Source organism: Entelurus aequoreus, linkage group LG04 (assembly GCF_033978785.1).
Source record: "Entelurus aequoreus isolate RoL-2023_Sb linkage group LG04, RoL_Eaeq_v1.1, whole genome shotgun sequence".
NCBI classification, from domain to species: domain Eukaryota; kingdom Metazoa; phylum Chordata; class Actinopteri; order Syngnathiformes; family Syngnathidae; genus Entelurus; species Entelurus aequoreus.
Window position 1 is genome coordinate 50666473 of NC_084734.1, and position 26656 is coordinate 50693128.

The window sequence follows — 26656 nt, forward strand, 5'->3', positions numbered from 1 at the left end:
GGTCCGCTACAGAGGAGGACCCCTGGCGTGTAGCAAGGAGGCGGCCGCCTGCCTCTCGTTCCCTCACTGGGTGATTAAAGACGCTGCGCAGCTCAGCAGAAAACAGGGGTAGGCTGGAACGAAGTCCGGGTTTGCTCTCACACACCTCCATAGCCCAGCGTGCTGCGCTCTTCCAGCCAGTAAACTGAGTACATATGGAGTCTGTCGTATATGTGTGAGGCTGCTGTGCAAAAACTAAAGAGCATTGATATAAAAAAAAGTCTGCATTGTCCAAAGTCCCCCTCATACCTGGGCGGATGTGGCATGCTGGGAAATCTTGGGAAGCTTCAAAGATTGGTCGTGTCTTCACTCTCCTTAAACATTGCCTGTATTTTCCAGGGGTTAGAAAATGAACACAACCTTTTTGTCTACTGAACTCACACGCCTGTGAGACCTGTAACACATGTATAAATGTTCATTTTTTAGAAATTATTTTAACGACCTTGGCTGGCATTATCGACTCATTCCGCTTCCGTATGGTGCAGACTAGCAGCGATACGCACAAATTGTTTCACCAAGTTGGCGACACACTCTGTCATGTTTTTGATAATTTCTTTCTTTATTCAATGAATATCATCCACTTCTTCTTCTCAGTACTGTCCTTCACACTCATATTTGTCCATTCCGTGGTTGGAAAATCAAAGTTGTGTCAATCTTTAGCTATACACTGTGCTAAATTTTAGCGAGTAAGACTAAATGTTTTGGTCGGATCTTACGGGTTTCACTGTGAAATTCACGACGCCAACTAGAAGTGGGGAGCCTCGTAACCCAAATGTTTGCTCGTAACAAAAATCATGAGCCTGGACAGCTTGTTTCCTAAAGAATTTGCAAACTGAGACGCTCGCATTCGAGGTACTACTGTACTGTTCTTATAGCTCTGGTACAACAGCAATCTAAGACTTCTGCACAGTACTGTAGGTTATATCCTCCTAAAAACCTCTGCAGTGGACATTTGTTTGTGTCCTAGATTTTATTTCAGTAATGCATGTCCAAAAATGTCCACTACAGAGGATGTACGTGCAGAAAAATAAAATACAGCAATCTAACATCTGTGATGCTAGTAATGTATGCGACAGGCTGTCCATGTGGTGCCATCAGGTGACCTTGCAGCCTGTACATCTCAAGGACCTATTTGCACCTTGACTAAGCCACACCCCCTTTGGGTAGTGGTCCTGTCACAGTGCCGTAGAATTATTAAGTCTTAAGACAACACCCTGCTCACCTCTGAGGCCTTGAGCTTCTGCTCCAGCATAACTTACAGTGACCATCTGGAGCAAAGACCAGGTGCATCATGAATGTCCACCCACCCTCCAGCAGCATGTTATGTAAAGTGGTACATTTGTTGAGGCCTAATTACTTTACCACATGAATAGTCGACTCCCCTTCTTGAAAGCCAACATCTGACGCGTCTGTGGTCATTTTTCAAAATGCAGCAGATAATTGTTGTCACTTCTCATGAAGAAACTTTGACAAATGTGCTTACATGTTTTACCCTGCTGCATTTTTAATCAATTGCTCATTAATCTTTCATAGCAATTTCTCATTAACTTCGCTTTTCATTCAGCCAAGTAATTGAATTCATTTTGGCAACTAGGACGTTTCACTCTCTCTTTCTTTATTTCCTTCCTTTTGTTCGCCACGTGTAAAGCAATTCATACATGTAATTTCTAAACACAGATGTTTGAGTTATAAGACAATTCAAAAACTGACACTAGTTGTTTGTTTTTTTTGCAAATATTTTTATTGAATTTTACAGTTAAAATCACATTTAACAGTCATACTTTGGTCACGCAAAACCTACATACAATCACACATCCACTCATACCCACTCACATGCACACTTGAGGAGAGAGGTGCACCTAAACTCCAACAATTCAAGGTTTACAGTATAAACATTACTAGAAAAGATACCCAGATATTGTATATATTTATCCATCCATCCCGCTCTGGCTCAGGATCAGCAGGCTATCCAGACCATAGCAAGATGGATGAACATTCCTCTGCATCAAGGATCCTCAGGAAGTGATCCCAAGATCACCTCTCGAGGGCCTTTCCACCGTTTACACTTAAAAAAGAAAACGAAAGTCACAGAAGTTGATCAGATGTAAAACAATACAAAATAAAAAGTCACAAAAAATAAATACATAAATAAGCAAGTAAACCGTGGGAAGGCCATATCAGAAGTAACAAAAAACAAACAAACAATAATGTAGGATCAATACAGAAAATAATAAAGATAATAAAAAATGAATACACCTACAAAAAAGATAGGTTTTTTCTTTCTTTTTTTTTTCCTTAAATGTCTCAATTATGATTCAAAGGTTTCCAGGTTTGTTCCCATTTATTCATACTTGCAGAGTTTATAAATCGTATTCTTTCAAGAGTCATTACATTCACAAGTTCATTTAGCCAGTTCCTGAAGTTGGGTGCAGATGGGCTTTTCCAGTCTTTGAGAATGAGTCTTTTGGCCAAGACCGTCCCAAGCAGCAACACGGCTGTAATATATTTTGGAAGTTTTTGTGTTTCTGAAGACCACCCAAACAAGATTATATCCCTGTCAGGGACAAGTTTTCTCTGATATACCCCCGAGTAAAAAAAGAAAATGCTGGACCAAAATGATTGAATAATTGGACATTCCCAAAACGAATGAGACAGTTTTCCTTCAGCAGATTTACATTTATCACAAAGTGGAGACGTATCAGGATAAAATTTGTGTAATAAGACTTTGGAGTAGTAAAAACGATGAATCACTTTAAACTGTATGAGCCTAAGTCTGCTGTTAATTGAGAAATTGTGAATTTGAGAGAGTGTCCGTTCCCATTGCTGTTTGGGTATTGTTATTCTTAGTTCCTGTTCCCAGGCTCTTTTAACACCGTCTGCTGATGTCATGGGCATAATGAAGCAGCTGGCAAATTTGGCGATAAGCTTTTTACTTGTGGGTGATAAATTTAGTAATTCTAAGAGAGGGTGTTTTTCATTTACCAGATGATACTTTGAAATGTTTTCTTTAATAAATGTTTTTGCCTGCAAATAGCAAAACCAACTGAATTGGGACAACTTGAACTTGATTCGCAATTGCTCAAATGATGCAAGACTGTCCTCGACAAACATGTCTTTTATGCATTTAATTCCATTCAAGTACCAGTTAAAAAAAATTCTGTCTGTTATCGATGGAATAAATGCATGATTGTGAGACAATGGTGAATACATAGTTACATTGGAAATATTCAATAGTTTTTTAATTTGAGAAAGAATTTTGATAGAATTTCTTACTACTACACTATGGCTTGTTGATTTAATAGAAGAGACTGGTTTAGTAAAAAGTAAAGATAGCAATGATGTGTAAGGTTTAACTAATGACTGCAGTTCCAATTTCAGCCACAAGGGAGCAGAATTAAGTGATTCATTCTTTGGGAACCCCATCTTCCAATAGGTCAATGCGTTCAGATTTGATGCCCAATAATAATTTTTGAACATTGGGAGACCCAGCCCCCCTTCCCCTGTAGATCTGAATAAGTGCTTTTTAGATATTCTGCGTTTTTTATATCCCCACACAAAATCTAGAACTAAAGATTCAAGTTTTTTGAAAAAATCTGCAGGAATTAGAATTGGTAAATTTTGAAAAAGATAGGTAAATTTTGGCAGGGTAATCATTTTGACAGCATTCACTCTACCCAACAAAGAGAGGGGTAGGGTCTTCCAATACTCTATACACACTTTCAATTTCTCAAAAGCTTCAGTAAAGTTCAATTTTAGTAATGATTCATAATTTTTAGATATTTTTAAGCCGAGATAGGATATATAATTTTCTGCAACTTTAACTGGGTTTTGACTGATCTTAACATTATCTCCAAGGAACATAAGCTCGCTTTTGGACCAGTTTATTTTGTAACCAGATATTTTACCAAAAGAGTCTACATATTCTAAAAGAAGGGGTAATGCAATTTCTGGCTCAGTAAGTGTAACAAGTACATCATCTGCATAAAGTGAGATGAGACTCTCTGATGTGCCCACTGAAAATCCCTTAATATTAGAGTTCATTCTTAAACCAATAGCCAGTGGTTCTAGGGCCAAATTGAAAAGTAAGGGTGAAAGGCAATCGCCCTGTCTCACGCCACAATGTAATTCAAAACTATCCGATATTACATTATTAGTTATGACATATGATTTTGGTGCAAAATAAATTATTTTAACCCATTTTATAAAATTTTCTCCCAACCCAAATAATTTGAGAACAATGAAGTAGATAAGCCCACTCAATTGAATCAAACGCTTTATGAGCATCCAGAGTCAGGACGGCTGCCTTTTTGTTTACTATGCAGTCCGAGTACAACAGGTTCAATAATCTCCGTACATTGCCAAAAGAAGGTCTGTCCGGGATAAAACCAACCTGATCCGGATGGATAATTTCTGTTATGTGGTTGCTTAACCTTGTTGCGAGTACCTTAGTTAGAATCTTATGGTCTAGATTGAGCAGGGAAATAGGTCTATAATTGGCTGGATCGAGTGGATTTTTTCCCTTTTTTGGTATTATACATATATGAGCTTCATACAAAGAGCTTGGAAGTTTATTGTTTACGAAAGAGTCATTTAACATTCTTAATATTATAGGGGACAGTATTTCACTAAAAGCTTGATAAAACTCTGCACCAAATCCATCTGGACCAGGGCTTTTATTCACGGAGAAAGATTTCAGTGCTTTTAGCAGTTCTTCAGTTGAAATAGTATTGTTTAAAGAATTCTGATGGTTTGAACTCAGTTGAGGTAGATTTAATGGAGTAAAAAAATCATTTAAATCATTAACCGATATAGCTGAACTAGATTTATATAATTCTGAATAAAAGTCTTTAAAGACATTGTTGATATCCTGTAAATCTGTACATGTTTCACCTGTTTTTGAGCATATTTTGTGGATAGCAGCTTTAGCTTGATCTCCTTTGAGCTGTCTAGACAGAAGTGTTTGTGGTTTATCAGATATTTCAAAATGTTTTTGTTTATTTTTCAGTAAGAGTTTAGATACTTCCCTGTGAAGAAGAGAATTGTATTTGTTTTTCAGTTTCAGCATCTTAATATAGTCAGACTGCAAAAGAGAATTTATATGAATTTCTTCCATTTCTTTAATTTCTTTTTCCAGTTCTTTATGCCTTTTTCTTACTTCTCTTTGTTTTGAGCTTTCAAATGAAATTATATATCCTCTCACAGTAGCTTTAAGGGCTTCCCACAATATAGAGTCTGAGACCTCTCCGTTATCATTCACCTCAATAAACTCTTGGATAATCTTGTTCATATACTCTTTAAAATCTTCATATAATAATAATTGTGGATTAAATCTCCATTTTTGTTTGGTTTTATGGAGATCAATTTGGATCTGCATACTCATAGGGCTGTGATCTGAGATGACTCTACTGTGGTACTCAGGATTACTGACATTGGAGAGAGCAGAGGCTTCTACTAAGAAGTAATCGATTCTTGTGTAACAATTGTGTACAGCGGAGTAAAATGAATACTCCCTTTTATTAGGATGTTTTGTTCTCCATATGTCTATGATATTTCTTGATCTCATAAGATTATTAATGGTTTTAGTTGAGTTAGCAATTACATGAGATTTAGTTGACAATCTGGGATCCAAAAGGCAGTTAAAATCACCACCAATGTAGATATGAGAAGAGTTATCATCAGGAAGTAGACCAAAGACTCTATGATAAAAGTTTGAGTCATCTGTGTTTGGTCCATAGATATTCTTAAAAGTTACTGGGTAGGATGTAATATGACCATTTAATAAAATAAATCTTCCGTTAGGGTCAATTATTTTTGATGTAAGTATGAAAGGCACATTTTTATGAAATAAAATGGCTACACCTCTAGCTTGTGAAGTAAAGGGTGCATGATAAACCTGAGATATCCAGCTGGCTTTAAGTTTGTGTTGGTTGTCTTTACAGAGATGTGTTTCTTGTAAGAATAAAACATCTGCTTTTAATGAATTTAAGTGTGAAAAAACCTTCCCTGCTTTAATATTTTTAGCTAAACCCCTGACGTTCCATGAAACTAGTGTAATTTTTTTCTTATAAGTTGACATTAAAGTTTTTTAGGGTATTTTATCTTTACGTGAAAAAAAACCTTAGTAATTGGCAAGTTGAAATATAATTGTGCACCTCGCTCCTCCACATTCATGCTCAGATTCACACATACACAACACTCACACCCCACTGTTCCCCCCTCCCTCTGTCCCCATCGTGTGTAGTTCGATGTTTTGGAGTGAAATCTCCATGGTGATGTTATCCATACGACATCGTGTTGGTCGATTCCCCAGTCCAAAAGTCCCCCATCCCCACCCCCATCTTCAGGCGAGGGCGCATGCTAGTAGTTGCGTTCACTGCTCCAAGCACTAGCTCAGCAGCGAAGTGTTTTCTTTTTTTTTCCTGCGTCCTCCGGTGAAATAAACATCAGTGAAAAAAGTTTCTGCTTTATGCTGATCATAAGCCTTGTGTGGTGGAGCCGTTATTGATGATTAGCCACTAAGATGTTTTATAATGAAAGTCTTAGTGTCTGTAGGAGAGGTAAACACCTTTACCTGGCCGTTGTACTCCACATGCAGGCGAGCTGGAAAACGCAGCATAAACTTGATTTCCTTCTCCCGCAGCGTGTTCATTACCTCTCGAAAGGCCCGTCTTTGCGCTGTCACCTCAGCAGTGTAGTCTGGAAACAGGAAGACGCGCAGGCCGTTGTAGATCAGCTCCTGGCCGCGACTCAGTCGAAGAAGTAGCTCCTTGTCCTGGTAGAAGTGTATCCTTGCGATGATGCTCCTGGGGCGCTTGCCGTCACCATAGCGAGCGAGCGGGACACGGTGCACGCGGTCCACCACCACTGGCTTGGAGAAGTTACTCGCTCCAAACAACTTTGGTATCAGGTCCGCAACGAAATCCGTAAGTCTTCCCTTTTCTTCTTGCTCTGGTATCCCGACTATTTTTAAGTTATTACGTCTTGAGCGCCCTTCCAATTCGTCAATTTTAGCTGCCAATTTCTCATTGCTCTTCTGCGTTTCAGTCAGTTTTTGTTCGAGCGCTTCGATGCGGCGCTCATGTTCGGAACCTTGCTGCTGCATGTCATCCACTCTGTTGGTCAATGCCGCTTGCTTGCTTGTAAGAGCCTCAAGCTTTTCCTCAAGCATGTCAAAACGTTTGTTGATAGACTCGAGTATTTTATCCAGCAACTTCTCCAAAGTTGATGACGCCATCTCAGCGCCAGCCTCAAGCTCGTTTATGGCCACAGGTGACTCTGATTGCTTCCCTCTTCGTGTCTTGGGCATAATTATTGTTATGTTGTCTTGATAGAGTATAACTCACCCAGAGTGATAGGCATGCATATAGTTAGCCAAGAGTTGTAAGTTTTAAATTAAAAAAAAAAGCAGAATTTGAGTTAAATCTTAAAGTTTTCACCGGAGTTACCGCAGAGGCAAACTACTGCTTGCGCATCTTAGCCACGCCCCATTCCCTGACACTAGTTTTTTGTTAGAGATTTAAACACATTCTAAAATATGTCTTTTCATTTGAGTTGTGTGTGTCACGCTAGATGATGCAGCTTGCGTGTGCACAAAATGCCAACATACAAAATGTATAAGGAAGTACCCTCCTAGGAGCTAGCATCCACTGCAGTGGACGTTTATGTTTTGCAAAACAAAGTTGTTCTTCTCACTCTGGCAGAAGAAATACAGTAGATTGCTGCACTTTCTCCATTTTGCATTTGTGACCCCCTAAGTTGCAAATTTTCGAATCAACTATATTTTTTATTTCTATTGACTTTATTATTTATATTACTCTATGCTGGTATTAATTCATGAATACTTGATGATACAGGTAAATATTACAACATACATGTACGGGCACACTCACATTCACACACTAGGGCCAATTTAGGATTGTCAATAAACTAGGCTGACCATATTCTGAAATCCCAAAAAGAGGACACATATATGCGTGCCAAGGCGGGCAGCACGCCAAGGCCGGGACTAAGTGAAAATTTACCAATGATACTCGAACTTGCTTTATAAATAATATATTTTTTTAAATAAAGCATTTTGTCTCCTCTGTTGACAGCAGTGTTGGCGCTAGGAATTTTCAAAATGGGGTCCCAGGGACCCCATCAAGTCATAAAAATGGGGTCCCACTTTTTTGTAAGCGTTTTGAAAACAAATGACAAATGTATGCATTATCCTGTTGTATCTCACATTCTATATTGTGTTTTGGAAAAAGGTTGTCATAAACGTTACTTAATTCATTAAAAAAGATAATACAAAAGAAAACAAATGTGTATACATATGTAAATGTATTCAGTTATAAACATTCATTCACTTTCTTCTTTCCTTCATGGATCTAAATTTTACCGCTGCTGCTAGTTTTTTCTATGTTTTTATTTAATAAGTTGTAGGTGTATTTATTTCAGTACAAAAGTGTAAAAAGTGTTTTGCTTGGGTCATGAAATGATGATAATGGTGTGCCAGGGCATACATACATTTTATATTTAACGCTTAAATCTCTGGAGTCTACATCAACTTCGGATCTATTCCTCATTTCAAAATGTTTTACTTTTTTTTTATGATGTTTTTTTTGTTTGTTTGTTTTCCGCCCTTTTTTGTCAAACAAAACTATGTTTTTTATGGCAAACACACAAAATATGCAAAATTTTCCACCAAAAATATTTTTCAAAGTGGAATATTTGATGTGAAGTAATCGGAACCTTTGATAGGTCAATAATTCATAATAACATAACAATGACCGTTTGAAAGAAAAAAAAACAGCTTTGTTTTATTAGTCAACATTGCAACTTTTTCTAAATTACATTTCACCTTTAAGCTTTTTTATTTCACTTTTGTTATGTTTTTGTTAATTTTAATAGTATTTTTAGAATGTGCCGTGGGCCTTTAAAACATTAGCTGTAGGCCACAAATGGTACAAAAATTTTTAAAAAATTAACAATCTGCGTCCTTTCTGATTTCAATGCGTTAAAAAGACACAAAAAGTGCGTTAACGCCAACACTGCTTGACAGTATAACAAAATAAGTCACACTTATATTCTGTAACATTCACAGTTTTGGAAAAAAAAGTGCAGAGGTAGAAATATTCAAAATAACCTCTTGTATATAATGTAAACATAAATAATGCCTCAAAAGAAGTAAATTAAATTTAAACAAAAAACAGCAGACGAGCTCTCGCCCTGCACAGCTGTTTTGTGCTTTGTAGTGTCGATATGGGCTTGTAAATCGTTGGCCCCTTTATTTGCCACAGATACATACGTTGCTGCTTTGCACACAGTGCATTGGGCTTTCCATGTGTCACGGCCAGGACGAAAACACGAATACTTTGCCCGCAAATCATCCGTGAAGTTGCATTTACGTTTAGGCATTTTCTCATGTTCTCATGTTTCTCTCCACTCACTAGCTCTCTCGCTCTGTGTCTCTGCCCCTCCCTCACGAATGTTGCTACGTGCGCGCACCTTCAGTTTTTTTTTTTTAACCCCTTCTTAACTTAACCCTGGACGTACATTGAAAATACACACAACCCAAATTCAAAATGCCGGACATTTGAGGCATTTAAGAAACCCCGCCCGGACACCCCGGACACCCCCGCAAAAGAGGACATGTCCGGGGAAAAGAGGACGTATGGTCAGCCTACAATAAACCTATCCCCAGGTGCATGTCTTTGGAGGTGGGAGGAAGACTGAGTACTTGGAGGGAAACCACGCAGTCAAAGGGAGAACATGCAAACTCCATACAGAAAGACCCCAAGCCCGGGGATCGAACCCAGGACCTTCTTATTGTGAGGCACCAGCACTAACCCCTGTGACACCAAACTGCCCGTTAGCAATCTGCTGTAGATAAAAACGAACTTCCACCGCAGAGGATGCTGGATTCTATTTTTCTGAATAGACTCCATAACTAGCTGAGAAACGTAAACGTGTAACAAAGCCAGTTTTTCTTGCATTGCTTGATAAAAGTGTTTTGTTTTACAGTCCCTGCAGGATTTCACCGGCTTATTTTTGTGATATTGTTGAGGCCGAAAATGGCTGAATTGAAATTACAGTACTTAAGATAAGTTGTGGCAAAAGTTGCAATGCTTTGAAGCTTTTATTTTTCAATAACATGTGATCTGATTAATTTATTATCAATGTTTTAAATGTTCCTTGTTTAACCTTAAAAAGCACAGGATTTTAACAACAATTGGAAAATACTGTATTTATGTTTTACTTGTTTTATACACACATACTCAGAGCTCATTATCAAATTACTGTAGTGTTGTATTGCATGTCAATGCTGAAAAGCCAAATCTGAACTGAAATGCTAACAGTTAGCACGCTAGCCCAATAGAGTCAAGTAGCAAAAAATAAGACTTTTAGGTACACACCTGCGAACTAAGCAAAAACTAATTTTACATTTGCATGCTATCATTGACATGCCAGCTGTTGGCATGAATAATGGCATACATGTTCATCAATTCGCTGCAGTGGCCATTTGTGTTTTGCACAACAAGACTATTGTTTTCTGAAATTTGAACTGTGACAAAAGAATTGTTCTAGTGCAGAGGAGGATATAATGACCTGACATGTGCAACTGCCAAGCAATTAAACAAAAATTAAAGCATGGATATGTAAAAGAATGGACACTGAGCAACAAATAAATCTGTTGTGTAAAAGTGTCCTGGGAGGATCGTGGGAGCATCCATTAGCTCTTTGTTACCTGTCAGGATGCTGCCTGCTGTTGACAGGATTTACACCGCTTGTGATGGATCTGTGTTCAGCCTGCACTGCTAGCATAGAAGCCATTATTCTATCCCTGCCGTGACAGCGCACGGCCACCCGCTCGTTAAACATCAGGTTGATGACATTCTGGTTAAATCCAAAGTAGAAGAGGTGGCTTTTTTAGACTAAACTGGTCATTAGACCATTGGAATGTTGTATATCCTTTTAGAGGATTTGGTGGCTGCTATGATGTCATAGATGGACTCATGAGCGTCCTCATCCATCTTTCTAGTACTAATATAAACAACAACAATACAAGTTTCAACAATGAAAAATAAGTCTGACTTTACACAATAGTGTATTGTAAGTGTGTTGGCATTGATGCTATAATTTATTTTAAGTAATAGTAGATAAATATTAAGTTATAATGGATGCATAAACTATTGGGAAATGTTTCAAGAGATCAGACCACCAAAACAATGGTGCGAGATGATGACGTCATGCATACACAGGTAGTCATGGAAACGTTTACCACCGCCAGAAACCTTGATGAAGTTATTTCAGGTACGTTTTTCTTCATTTCTGTCCAAAATTTTTTTATTGGGGTGATGTATTATTGGCCTGGTTCTGTTTTTCCTTTTTATACCACTACTTGATTGATTGGTGATATTTGTTTAGTTTTGTTTTGTTATCTCTTAGGGTTTTTTCTCTCTTCTTCTACTGTTCTACTTTTTAGCTTTCTCCTTCTCTTATGATTTTGTTTTCATTATATATATATGTTTTTTCTCTAATTTATTTTACTTTCTTTAAGAATGTTAGTTTTGCTCTTTAAATTATTCAATTTTGTGGTAAAGAGCTATTGGAGGGGGGAGGTAGGGGGATTGACAAGTAAAAATAACCCAGTTAAATTATACATTGAGAGGACACATTTACTAAATGTTATGTTTGATATTTTTTGTCACACAAGGAAGAAAACCAGTTAACACAAACATAAGATATTGCAATGACTAGAAAATGTTTGAGAATTATATCTTGGAATGTAAAAGGTGCAAATGAACAGGTGAAACAAAGAAAAATTCTGAGGCATCTAAACAACCTTTCTACTGATATTGCTTTTCTACAGGAAACCCATTTGAAAACTGAACATTTAAAATATCTGAAAAAAGGATGGATTGGTGAGATAGTTGGTGTTGGACTGTCCTCCAAAAGATCTGGTGTTGCTATAATGTTTAACAAAAATATTAACTATATTATAAATAGTGTATTTTTAGATCCAGAGGGTAGATATATGATTATTAACTGCCATATAGATACTAACAATATCATACTGGCAAACTTATATGCACCCAATGATGATAAACCTTCTTTCTTTGGCGACATGGAGCTCAAATTGGCAGATTATGTTGATTCTGATATTATTATGGGTGGAGATCTAGATTTAACAATAAATCCAAATATTGATAAAACTGGTAAGATTGTTAAACCCAAGAAATCTGTTTTTTCTCTTCTGAAATTAATGAAAACTCTTAACCTAATAGATATTTGGAGAACCTTAAATCCATATGAGAAGGATTTCACTTTTTATTCAAACAGACATCAGTCATTTTCAAGAATTGATATGTTCTTTGTTCCTAAGGCAATTGTAGAAAACGTGCAGGCTAAAATTCACCCAATAATTATTTCTGATCATAGTCCAATTCAAATCGACGTAAGCTTTCCTCCTGTCGCTTTCCTCCTGTCGCTTTCCAATTCAAACAATGGAAAATTAATATTTCTGTATTAGATAGTGAGGAAAATAAATTACGAATTAAAGAATTTATTACAGATTTTATTAAAAATAACCAGGATTCTTTCTCTGACATCTCCACAATATGGGAAGCACTTAAATGTTGTGTAAGAGGAGAACTTATTAGGATTGCAAGCTTTAAGAATAAAAAACAACGTGCTGAAGAAAATGAATTATTGAATGGAATCAAACAATTGCAGGGCACATTGTCCAAACAATATAATCAGGAAACATGGATCATACTTTGCAAACAAAGAATGGAATATGATAATATAATAAAGCAGAAGGTTGAATATAAAATTAATAGGGCAAAATTAAAGTTTCATGAATACGGCGAGCAAGCTGGAAAGCTCCTTGCGTTAAGATTAAAGAAGCAGATGACTAGGAATCATATATCTAATATTAAACATTCAGATGGTAGTATTTCTGTTGATCTTAAGCAAATCAATGAAACGTTTAGAACTTTTTATACAAATTTATATAAGCCTGAGAAAGATTGTAGCATAGAAGCTATGCAGTCATATTTAAACGCAATACAACTGCCATCCTTATCAGAGCATGACAAAAAATCCCTGGAGGAACCTATACAATTAATGGAAATTCAAAAAGCTATAAATTAATTTGCAAAAACATAAATCTCCTGGCCCTGATGGCTACAATACAGAATTTGATCAAATATTCAGTGAAGATGTGTCTCCTCCATTATTACAAATGTACCAATATTCATTTAATAAACAATTGTTTTCTCCAACCTTCAATTTTTCTCATATCTCACTGATACATAAAAAGGATAAAGACCCATTGAATTGCAGTAATTATCGTCCTTCATCCCTAGCCAATATGGACAATAAAATCTTGGCAAAAATCTTAGCCACACGATTATCAAATGTAATAGGAAAATTAATTCATAATGACCAAACTGGCTTCATGGAAGGTCGACAATCTTTAGACAATACAAGGAAATTGTTCAATGTTATTTACTATGCTAGAAGTCTCCCTTATCCCACAGCAGTATGTACTGTCTGTGGTCAGCTTCGCTCAGGCTCGTGTGCATCATAGAGCTCACGGTGCCCTGGGAGAGTGCAATGGAGGAAGCCTACGAGCGCAAGAAGTTGAGGTACACTGAGCTTGCAGCCGATGCGCAACAACAAGGCTGGAAAGCGAGGGTACGCCCAGTGGAAGTAGGCTGCAGAGGATTCGTGGCCACCTCAACATCCAGGCTCCTCAGGGAAATGGGAGTGCGAGGGAAGGCCCATCGACAGGCAGTGAAAGACCTCTCAAAAGCCGCTGAAAAGGGGAGTCAGTGGCTGTGGGTCAAGCGAAGGGACTCCACCTGGGCTTTCAAGTGAGTGATGGCATCTAGGGAGTGATCCTGGGACGCTGGGACTCACTGCTGAACCCTCTGGAGGTGTCGTGGGCCTATCAGCGAAACACTGAGGATGGGGGGCGCCCACTTGATAACCCAGAGGATGCCTTCACTCACTTGACCATCCCACTAAGTCGCATAGGTGTCTCAAGTATGCATTAGGGGATTGTAACATCTAGTCCTACACAACAGATCTGATCATCTGGTGAATCAGTGACTGCTGTGAAAGGGCAGCTGACAACAAGGGAAAGACCTTGCGACGGCATGGAAAGACAGCTGGCAGGAGGGAATAGACCCCAACGGGGCTGCCATGGGCTAGCTACCCGTGGTGGCAGGATCCAGCACGAACGGTGTATAGGTTCCACCCAAACATGGCTACGAAAAGTTCTAAGAAGAAAATACCCCCTGAGTCAGCGAGAGCGGGGGCGGAAGATGGCTCATCGGCAGAACACCCGGTAATGAACACAGGAACGGAACAGACTACGAGTTTGATGATCAGCATACCTGAGGCTCCAACAGCCACAGCAGGACACAAGCTTCAGAGCTGCGTATGTGGTTGGACAAAGGTTACTTCCACCCAAGGCCTGAAAATACACCAAGGCAAGAAAGGGTGCCTAAAGAAGGGTCAACAGGGAACTCGCATCGACAGCTACTTTCTGAGAAGCAGGTCGAGTCAGTCGACTGAAGTTCAGCAGCAGGACAAACCCCACAGTCTGCAGGACATCAACACCCCTGTCCCTGAGGAGGCAGAACTAGGCACGGGAGAACAACCTGAACCCAACCCACTACGACCTGCAACGGAAAAGAAGATCCGGGGGCGAAGGCCATTTGTCAAGTGGCCAAAATCCTGCAACGGGACACTGTGGAAGGAGGTCAACACTGATCTCTGCAACATCATAGAAGGGATCAGAGGCACCGCCATGAAGAAGTTGGAGAGAATCTATGCCTATGGAGTGGAACGGTTTGGAGTGGTCAAAGGAAAACGATCTGCTCCATCAATCCCCACTAAGTCCAGAAGACAGACAGAAATAGACCGCCTAGTCAAGGAGAGGAGACAGCTGAAGAAGCAATGGAGGAAGGCCACAGAGGAGGAGAAGGAGGGCATAAACCTGCTGCAGGGAGAGATCCAGAGTAGACTTGCAACACTGAGGAGAGCGGAAAACCTTCTGAGGAAGCGCAGAAGGAAGGAGCAAACAAGAACACGCTTCTACAAAGACCCCTTCAAATTTGTGAAGAGTCTGTTCACAAAGGAGAAGTCTGTAAGTCTCTCAGTGTCAAAGGCCAACCTGGAAGAACATCTGCAAAAATCCAGCACAGATGACCGACACCATGAAGAGGTTACACTCCCACCTGACATGCCACCAGTCAATCCACCAGAGCACGATCTAGACATCAGCCTACCCAGATGGAGTGAAGTAGACAAAACCGTGCATAGAGCAAGGGCCGCATCAGCTCCAGGTCCCAACGGAGTTCCATACAGGCTCTACAAAAACGCACCAGACGTCCTGCGCTTCCTCTGGAAGCTGATGAGAGTCGTGTGGCAAAAGAAGGAGGTACCAACTTCCTGGCGAAGAGCCGGTGGAATCCTTATCCCCAAGGAAAAGGACTCATCAGAAATCGGCCAGTTCCGCCAGATCAGCCTTCTAAATGTCGAGGGAAAAATATTCTTCAGCGTGGTTGCTCATAGGCTGGCAGGATATCTGCAAAGAAACAACCTGATTGACACATCAATCCAGAAAGCAGGCATCTCAGGCTTCCCCGGTTGCATGGAACATACTAGTGTCATCTGGCATCAGATCCAGGTTGCCAAGAAGGAGAGAACAGACCTTTATGTGGTTTTCCTGGATCTCGCCAATGCCTTTGGCTCAGTCCCTCACAACCTCCTGTAGACAGCTTTCGACTACTTCAGGGTCCCAGCAGCTCTCACAACCCTTGTCAAGGCCTACTTCCAGGACGTCCAGCTATGCGTGACAACTGCCGAGTACACCACAGCATGGCAACACCTGGAGGTGGGAATCATGGCCGGCTGCACCATCTCCCCGCTGGCCTTCACCATGGCCATGGAGGTGATCATCCGGGCATCGCGAAGGGTGGTTGGGGGACAGCTAATAAGACCTGGCCTGAGGCTGCCGCCTGTCAGAGCCTACATGGATGACCTCACAACACTCACCACAACCAAGGCTTGCACTGTACGGCTTCTGAGAAAGCTCCAAGAAAACACCGAGCTGGCTCGCATGAAGATCAAGCCAAGCAAGTCCAGAAGCATCTCTATTGACAAGGGGAAACTGTCACACCACCGCTTTCACATTGGTGAGGAACCTATTCCAACAGTCTCCGAGAAGCCTGTGAAGTCCCTAGGTCGTTGGTATGATGCCTCCCTCAAAGACAAAGAGCAGGTAGATCAGCTCAGGAAGGAGGTAGCCAGTGGCCTGGAGAACATCGACAGAACCCTGCTTCCTGGCAAGCTGAAGCTCTGGTGCATGCAGTATGGACTACTTCCACGCCTATTGTGGCCACTAACCCTCTATGAAGTCCCGCTCTCTAAGGTGGAAAAGCTGGAGAGACTGGTTAGCTCATATGCAAGGAAGTGGCTTGGCCTTCCCAGGTGCCTCAGCAGTATTGGACTCTACGGCAAAGGAATGTTAGAACTGCCCATTTCCAGTCTCTCAGAGGAGTTCAAGTGCGCCAAAGTCAGACTGGAGATGATGCTACTGGATTCGAGTGATCCATTTGTAGCCCAAGCTGCCCCCATTCTGGCTACTGGGAGGAAGTGGACCCCATTGGCTGCAACTGAGCAGGCTAAAGCAGCACTCAGGCACAGAGACATTGTGGGCCGAGTACTGCAGGGGAGGAGTGGTCTTGGCCTTGGGGCCAATACACCAGCCTGGAGCAAGGCCACTCCATCTCAGAGATGCAAGCTGGTGGTCCAGGAGATACGTCGGGAAGAGGAAGCAAGAAGGTGCGCACAAGCTGTGGCGCAGGCAAAACAAGGGCAGTGGATGACATGGGAAGGAGTAGAGAAGAGGAAGATCTCCTGGAAAGAGCTGTGGGAGATGGAGGCATTCAGGGCAAGCTTTACCATCAGGGCTGCCTACGATGTCCTGCCTTCTCCAAAAAACCTCAGCCAGTGGTATGGTGAATACCCCACATGCCCTCTGTGTCCGAGTCCAGCAACACTGAAGCACATCCTGGTGGGCTGCAAGACCAGCCTCACCCAAGGCCGTTACACCTGGCGGCACAACCAGGTGCTAAAGTGTCTTGCAGCAGTGCTGGAAAGTCGACGGACAAGTGTCAATGCCCTTCCTCCTTCGTCATCCCGTTGGCAAGCAACAACATTTGTCCGGGAGGGCGAGGGTCAAGCCAACCTCACCCCCACAAGACCAGACACTGGACAGCTAGGCGGGGCACGGGACTGGAGACTGCTGGCAGACCTGGGCCAGAGACTCTGCTTCCCAGTTGAGATTGCGTCCACCAACCTGCGACCAGATCTTGTTCTGTGGTCAGCTTCGCTCAGGCTCGTGTACATCATAGAGCTCACGGTGCCCTGGGAGAGTGCAATGGAGGAGGCCTACGAGCGCAAGAAGTTGAGGTACACTGAGCTTGCAGCCGATGCGCAACAACAAGGCTGGAAAGCGAGGGTACGCCCAGTGGAAGTAGGCTGCAGAGGATTCGTGGCCACCTCAACATCCAGGCTCCTCAGGGAAATGGGAGTGCGAGGGAAGGCCCATCGACAGGCAGTGAAAGACCTCTCAAAAGCCGCTGAAAAGGGGAGTCAGTGGCTGTGGGTCAAGCGAAGGGACTCCACCTGGGCTTTCAAGTGAGTGATGGCATCTAGGGAGTGATCCTGGGACGCTGGGACTCACTGCTGAACCCTCTGGAGGTGTCGTGGGCCTATCAGCGAAGCACTGAGGATGGGGGGCGCCCACTTGATAACCCAGAGGATGCCTTCACTCACTTGACCATCCCACTAAGTCGCATAGGTGTCTCAAGTATGCATTAGGGGATTGTAACATCTAGTCCTACACAACAGATCTGATGCAGAGAAGGCATTCGACCGCATAAACTGGTCATTTATGTTTTGCACATTACGTAAATTTGGATTTGGAAATAATTTTATACAATGGATTAAGATGCTTTATACAAGGCCCATGGCATCAGTCAAAACCAATAATAATATGTCAGAACCTTTTTCGTTAAAAAGAGGAGTAAAACAGGGATGTCCTGCATCTGGATTATTATTTAATTTGGTTATTGAACCCTTAGCTGCAAAAATAAGAAGTGAAAATAATATTCATAGTATAAAAATTGGCTCTCAGTATAATAAGCTATCGATGTATTGTGACGACATAATTCTCTACCTGTCACATGTTAACTCCTCTCTTCACTATATCAATAATGTCATCACGGAATATGGCTGTTTATCAGGGTATAAAGTCAATTGGGACAAATGTGAAATATTACCACTTAATAAACACTGTAAGAAATCACAAGTTCAGTACTCCAAAATTAAATGGAAAGAGGCAGAAATAATATATCTAGGACTACATATTACACCAAACCTTTATGCAAGTAGAGATCTAAATCTTAAACATTTAAAAAAATAACATAGAATCCAAAATGTAACGCTGGTCACGTCTCCAAATATCACTTTGGGGCCGGGTGAACATAGTAAAAATGAGTATACTGCCAGCAGTTAATTATATAGTGAAAATGATGCCTGTCCTAATTAATAAAAGTTGGTTTAAGAAAATACATACAATGATATCACATTTTATATGGTGTGGAAAGAAGGCCAGATGTTCATATTTAAGGTTGTCTTGTACACAAGATAAAGGAGGACTACAATTACCAAACTTCTTACATTATTATATCTCCTTCGGTTGTGAACAAGCAAGCCACTTATTCCATTCTTCTGCAGATAAGGGCTGGATCAACATAGAAAAAGATATGTTAATGAATTTGGACATTGATGTGGGGAGCTTATATTATATTAAAAAAATACCTAATGAATTGAGGCAGAGCCCAATAGAAGCCACCTTTAACATTCTAAAAATGTGCCAGACAATACTAGGAATCAACCCAATAACATCTGTTAATCAACCGCTTTGGTACAATCCTAATATTATCATTAATAAAAATTTGGTTAAATGGACAACATGGAAAGACAGAGGTATTACTAAACCTCATCATATTATTAATAAAAACTCTTTTAAACCGTTCAATGATTTAGTTGATCAATATAATGTACCCAGAAATCATTTTTTACATTTTATCTCTTTAAAACATGCTGTAAATAAATGCATATCGTCTGAAAGTATGTCTTTAAATAGCCATGAACTTGAAGATGCACTTTTTAATCAAGATACGTTTAAGAAATTAATTAAACTATTTTATGGAATAATAAATGAAGACCACACTAGAAATGCAAATGATGCATGTGTTCGGAAATGGATGATGGACTTAAACATTTTAGATGAAAGAGACATATCATGGAATGATATTTGGAAAAATGCCAAAAAGCCCTTTAGAAGCATTAAAGATAAGCTGACTCAATTTAAGATATTGAATAGATTGTATTTTACATCTCATCAGCTGTTTAAAATTGGTGTTGTAGATAGCAAGTTATGTATGAAGTGTCGGGCAGCTGAAGGAACTCTTGTTCATTTATTGTGGGAATGTCAGAGAATAAAAGAGTTATGGTTGAAAACAACAAAAGAAGCAATCACATTCATTGATATAAACATCCCAATGACACTGCAAACTTGTATTCTTGGGGATCTCCATCAATTTAGTAACGTGTCATCAAAGAGTAAAAATGCTTTTCTTTCAATATGCATAATAACAAAAAGGGTAATATTTAAAAAATGGATAGCTGTTGATAGTCCAACTCATACTGACTGGTACACAAAAGCTATGGAGATGATATCAGTAGAAAAAACTGCATTTAGTTTAGATAATAATGAGTCATATATTGGAATATGGGATCCATTATTTAAATTTGTTTCAACTATTAAATGAACCAAAATGTGACTTATTGTATCTTTGTGGAAAATGTGTGTTGTCAAGCTTATAAGATGTGATGCAAGTGTAAGCCACTGTGAAACTATTGTTCATTTCTAATTTTTTTTTTTTTTTTTTTTAATTAATATTTTTAATGATGATATCAATGAGGGTTTTTTAATCACTGCTATTTTGAAATTGTTACTAATGTTGATGATGTTGTCGATAATGTTCATTTTTGTTTCACTATATTTGGATTGTTCCGTGTCATGTTTGTGTGTCCTCAATTGCTCTCAATTGCTCTGTTTATTGTTGTTCTGAATGTTGCTGGGACGGGTTTGGTTTTGGAATTGGATTGCATTATTGTGGTATTGTTGGGTATTGTTTTGTTGATTGATTAATAAATTTAAATTTTAAAAAAAAAGAATGTGTGAGCATTTGCCTCTATAAGGCGGTGTCTTCTAGTCATCCATAGCTTTCTACTTGTACAGATTTGTCATTTGTCACTCCAAGCATGTTTGTAAATTTTGCAATATAACTAAAACTGTTTATACTTATTAAACCGTCCCATGTGTGATGTCTGTAGGAGTGTTTTCATGCATATTTCTACGTGCTATCGTAATGTCATCAAGCTAGCGTGGTTAGCGTTAGCTAATATGCTAACACATTTACAAGTGTCTGTGTTAGTATTATTAACATACAATAGCATTGTTTTTGTATTGTTAAGGTTTCCCAAATTCCTCAGTAAATTCACCAAGATGTCACCTTGGAGTTATTGAGTCTGTTTAGCTGATTGGAGAGCTCGCTTCCGCAGCTAGTGGGTCCATGACGATGACTTCTGTTTTGTTTGATCAGCCATTTTACAGGCACTGTTTGGAAACAATTAGGCATGTAAATCAATATTTACAAAATATTTCTGTGTAAATAACTAATTTCACAACATATACAGCAGATCTCTGGCTTTTAGTCTACTGCGGCTAATATATGGAAACAGGTTTTTTCTTTTTAAATCTAGTTGGCGCGGTTTATATCCTGCGCACTGTAGCCTGGAAAATACGATATATACATAATAATGTATAGGTGTTTAATTTAAAAGGGGCGCAGAGTGGGTGGAATCCGTGTCATCTAATGTAGGAAAAAGGGGTGGGGGATAGCACTATGAATCTGAGGGGTACCCGTCCCTTTGTTCTATTTGCAGCCATGATCCGAACATACAAGCTTTTTATTAAATCATTGAAACCTCAGCCGAGTCTCCCTATTTGCATTTGCTGTTCCTTTTTTGAAACACTTTTCTTCCCCAGATCTATTTTAGGAGTTCATTAACACACTGTTGGCACGGCCATTAAGCGGGCAGGTGGGCAAATCTTGACCACCCACCTCGCTAATCCCAACATCAATCAAGGAAGCGGTGCACGCTATTAGATTTAAACTATTTCACTCCCACAAAGTGTGGATGGGAGGATACATTGTTAAGGACAATTAGCTTTGAATACAAAGTGACTCTCCGGGTAATTAGGTTCTTTGAGAACATGGCGCTGCAGATTTGATTTGGTTATTTGGGAAGAGTGTAACTTGACTCTCAAGTCATTAGATGCTTAAAAAAAATGGTTACAAACAGACATTTCTGTCAATTGCGTGTTGGTTCATTGCATATTGAAGCAATTCAGGCAAAATAAAGTGTAATACTTGATTGTAACCACCAGAGGTGCTGTTGATTCAGTCTCAACTACACATTGCTGGACAAAGAAGATTAAAGATTAAAGATTAAAGTACCAATGATTGTCACACACACACTAGATGTGGTGAAATTTGTCCTCTGCATTTGACCCATCCCCTTGAGGAGCAGTGGGCAGCAGCGGCGCCGCGCCCGGGAATCATTTTGGTGATTTAACCCCCAACTCCAACCCGTGTTGCTGAGTGCCAAGCAGGGAGGTTATGGGTCCCATTTTTATAGTCTTTGGTATGACTCGGCTGAGATTTGAACTCCAACCTACCGATCTCAGGGCGGACACTCTAACAATATCTTTTGAATAGGGCTGTCAAAAATAACAAGTTAACTCATCAATCACAAAAAGAATCATAAATAAGCATCATGTATAAATGCAGATTATTCAATGTATTTGAACCACACATGCGGCTTCATCTTAATCGCAGATTGCTTACCTGAAAGGTTGCTATAAGATCAGTGATCAGGTCAAGGCATGTGTCAGCGCAAAGACGAGGGAGGAGATCAGACTAATGTGCTAGCTGGCCAATTTCACTTAAAAAAAAAAACAAGGCCGATTGACTGGCCATTGTCTTCCCCTGAAACACTAAAGAAGTCCTACACGGTTGACTCCATGTTTGTTTCCATTGAACTCGGGGGAAGTTCATGACAGGCTGGCACAGCACAGATAGGAGAAATGAAGCGGTGGATTTACTCACCCTAACAGACTAAAGGCACAGTATGGGTAAAATCAACTCATTGGAGCAATTTTTTTCTACCCTCTTTTTTTTAATGGAATGATGTCATAATACCTCATATAAACTCCATGATTGTCTGTCCGACATGTATCATGCGCCCATTATGTTTTTGTTTGTTTCGTTCATTTGAAGCTTGACTAAAAACTTGTGTATCGGGGTGGGATTATATCACACTTTTTAAATGTAAACACATGTAATCCCAGACTTGTTTTCTTTTTTGGGTTTTGTTGTTGATATAACGGCCCAATATTCAATATTAATATCAGATTGGGAAACCACGACTTCTGTTGGTTGTTGGGTTTTTCCATCTGTGAAGGTAAATACAAGAATGTGACCTTCCCGCATTGGTACGAGGAGAATAAACTACTATTTAAACACCACAAATTGCATAGCTGGATTTAAGGATAATAAACCCACACCACAAAACTAAGGATTACATCAATTCATATTGCTCATATTGCTGCTTGCAAATAAAATACATCTTAAGGATGGCTGCAAATATATTTTTTATTTTGCTAGAAAAATATATTGACACCCTTTGATATTTGTATCATTCATTACTTATGTTCTAGCATGTGCTGGATGATCCTTCAAACAGGATGCAGATTAATGGCTCACACACAAAATGTGGCCTTAATCTCAGATGTCTTTTCATTACACAACATGTCTTTGTTCAAAGGCCTTGGTTCTCTTGTTGGGAAATGTTTTTAGAAGGTTTAAATGCATATTTTAATGTGTGAAGAGTGCCTGAAAACTATACAGACACATTTGAGATCTGAAATGAAACATACTTTCAAGTGTGACTTGTTTTTTGTGATGTGTGGATGGCATTTTCATCAAAAAACTAATGAAAAACTAATGGACCGTGAAAAAAGCCAGTGAATATGAGCCGGTCTGTCTTTTCCTATTGTCTTTTTCTCACTGAATACATATCCTTTCCACACCCACTCAACCTAAAAACCTCCTCTCTGTGTTGTCATGCTTTCTTTTGACAAGACCATGCATGGGAAAAAGAAACAAGCCTTGCTAGTAATCAATGCATCACAAAAACATGGTATCTGATGAGCACACTTTTACGAAATCTGCACAAAGGAATGTGTAACAAAAGCCTAAACAAGGAATTGATCCAGCTGACAGTCAAACAACTGAGTTGCATTAATAAAACAAGGCAGTTTAATTATATACATTTTACGTAATAGCCACTAAAAAAGTGTTTATCACCTTAAGCCATCACTGATTTGTAACAAATGGTTGAAAATGGTCGGTAGTTGCTTCAAAAACTTAGGCCCCGTTTACATTAAGCTAGATAAGGTTATCCAGGGTAACTCACACCTAACCTTATCCGTGTCCACACACAACAATGCAACCGCTTAAGACCCCCGACCCCCTCCGTCTGCCGGCGCAGCGCGACCTCGTACGCATGCGTGGAAAATGCACACATCATAGTCATTTCCAGTGTTACTTTGTGTGCAAGTTCTTAAATTTAACTTATTTGAACAATATCCAGTGTTGTGGTATTTCAATTAACTGGAATCCAGTGTGCTGTGGGGCCCTATTGTAGTGAATCACACTGAGCCATCATAAATTAATCAAATCTTTATTGGACACGAAAGTAAACAATGTGATAAAGAACATTTTACAACAATCAATCTCGGGTTCTAGATATCTGGTCACGACACTTCTCACTCTTTTGCCTTCACCTTCATTGTCCATTCCTTTTTGGTGACTTTATAAACGCTGGACCTAGACGTTGAGTCCGCAACATACATGGCGGACAATAACTGATACAGTCTGCTTTGCCAGTCCAAAAGCATTCACCATTTTCCTCGACGGCCAGGTAATACAAAGCACACGTTAACTTTTTTATCACATCCACGGGAGCTCACATTCTCGTTGTGTCTCCTTCGACAAATCGACAAAGTTTTTTGCTAAGTAGAAACACAGCTGACCCGGACAGACATTGGAAAGTTCTCTTTCCGTCTGAGATGTGTTGTATCCCAAATAGCTGCAATCGCTTTCTCTTAAGGTATTCATGTGTGATTTCCACAAGCGTCTGTACATGTAGAAGAAGGAGAAACACGGGCATGTCTGGATGACTCCCCTTCATATTTCCAGTGGTTAGCTTCGAGTTACGAAACCGCTTTATTATGAGGCTGTCTTTGGCGTGTTCTTTCTGACTTCACCTCCTGTGTGGGGCGCGGTCTGTCTGGTGTCACTTCCTCTCTGAACTCAGTTTGTAAACGATCAATGAGTCCATACAAAGCTAAGTGCCAGAGATTCAAGAATTACATGGCTGACTTACCCGTGTAAAAATTTGTCAGAGGAGGTTTAGTGTGGCTGAAACGGGGCTTAGGCTAAATAATTATTCGTTTAAGGGGTTAAACGGCTTAGTGTAGACATGGCCTTAGACTTGTGAAGAAAATGAACACTGAGAAGAGTTGAGTGCATAACACTAACTTGTCAAGCAGCTAGAGTGTCTGAATATTATTCCCAGTGTAACAGAAGTGAAAACCAGTGGTGGTCCATCAAGCGAAGATGGCCGTTGTACAGCAAGCAGCGCGCACACTGAGTTCACAAGGGGCCGATATATTCATGCAAAAAGCAGATATGATCTGCTTTGGATCAGCAAAAAATCCAACTATGCAATGGAATAGATCCCTATATTTTATTTAAAAAAAAGGATTTGTCGAGTGATATCAAGTGTTATTCTTCGGTGGAGTTTACAAACACATCAAACTATCGTGTGCTCCAGACATCATTCTACACGACAAAACAGATGAAAACCTGGAAAAGCATGGAGGTCTACAACTTCTTTGTGTGGGGCTGGGTCAAGGACATTGGTATCAAGACTCTCCGAGATAAATATGCATCGTTTTTGCTCGGGTAATGTTGCATTTCATGATTTAACTTTGTGTCTACTGCCATGTTTGTTGTCTACCCTTGCTATTGCACGCGCCGTTTACGAGTATGTGTGTTTTTCAAAATATAACTATGGGTGTCAACATTGTGTATGTGCTGAAAGCTTCATTTATGATCGTTGCCTTTGGTGAAAGCTTAACTCTTTTAGGTTTTGCTCACATTTGATTTATTTTATTCAAACTTGCAGAGTTTGTGCTTTATGGAACACTTGTAACAAACATGTGATTAAGAATTATAAATTATATCAAGATAATACTTTAATGGGAAATACTAAATATATATATTAGGGCTGTGAATCGTTGGGTGTCCCACGATTCCATTCAAAATCGATTTTTTTTTCAATTCAGCACGATTCTTGATTCAAAAACGATTTTTTTTCCCGATTCAAAAGGATTCTCTATTTATTCAATACATAGGATTTCAGCAGGATCTACCCCAGTCTGCTGACATGCAAGCAGAGTAGTAGATTTTTGTAAAAAGCTTTTATAATTGTAAAGGACAATGTTTTATCAACTCATTGCAATAATGTAAATTTGTTTGAACTATTAAATGAACCAAAAATATGACTTATTTTATCTTTGTGAAAATATTGGACACAGTGTGTTGTCAAGCTTATGAGATGCGATGCAAGTGTAAGCCACTGTGACACTAATGTTCTTTTTTTTATTTATTTTTTTATAAATGTCTAATGATAATGTCAATGAGGGATTTTTAATCACTGCTATGTTGAAATTGTAACTAATATTGATACTGTTGTTGATAATATTCATTTTTGTTTCACCACTTTTGGTTTGTTCTGTCGTGTTTGTGTCTCCTCTCAATTGATGTGTTTATTGCAGTTCTGAGTGTTGCTGGGTCGGGTTTGGTTTTGGAATTGGATTGCATTGTTATGTATTGCTGTGTATTATTTTGTTGGATTGATTAATTTAAAAAAAAAAATTAAAAAAAATGTAAAGAATTTTTTTTTTTTTAAATTAAATCGATTTAAAAAAAAAAGAGAATCGATTCTGAATCGCACAACGTGAGAATCGCGATTCGAATTCGAATCGATTTTTTCCCACACCCCTAATATATATAGTACATCAAACAAACCGACATCAAACAACAGAGCGGTCACTGCAAACTTGTGCATTCTTCAACGTTGCTCCCTTTGACTGGAGTGCGTGGTACTTTTCATCATCAAAGAGTATGGGGTATCGGACTGTCTGATTGTGGCAATCCTCTCCATGTATGATGAGTGTCAGAGCTTGGTCCGCATTGTGATAACTACATTACATTCACTTTTTCCGCCATTCTTGATTACCTCTCGAGGAACTCTGAAGAAACGATTATCCTTTTCGCGATTTAAACGG

General features: G+C 39.5%; 1 protein-coding gene across 1 annotated transcript in view; it reads left to right on the forward strand.

Moving 5' to 3' along the window:
* syndig1l (synapse differentiation inducing 1-like) overlaps window positions 1-26656 on the forward strand; it is a 137951-nt gene that overhangs the window by 85725 nt on the left and 25570 nt on the right. The window lies entirely within an intron of this gene.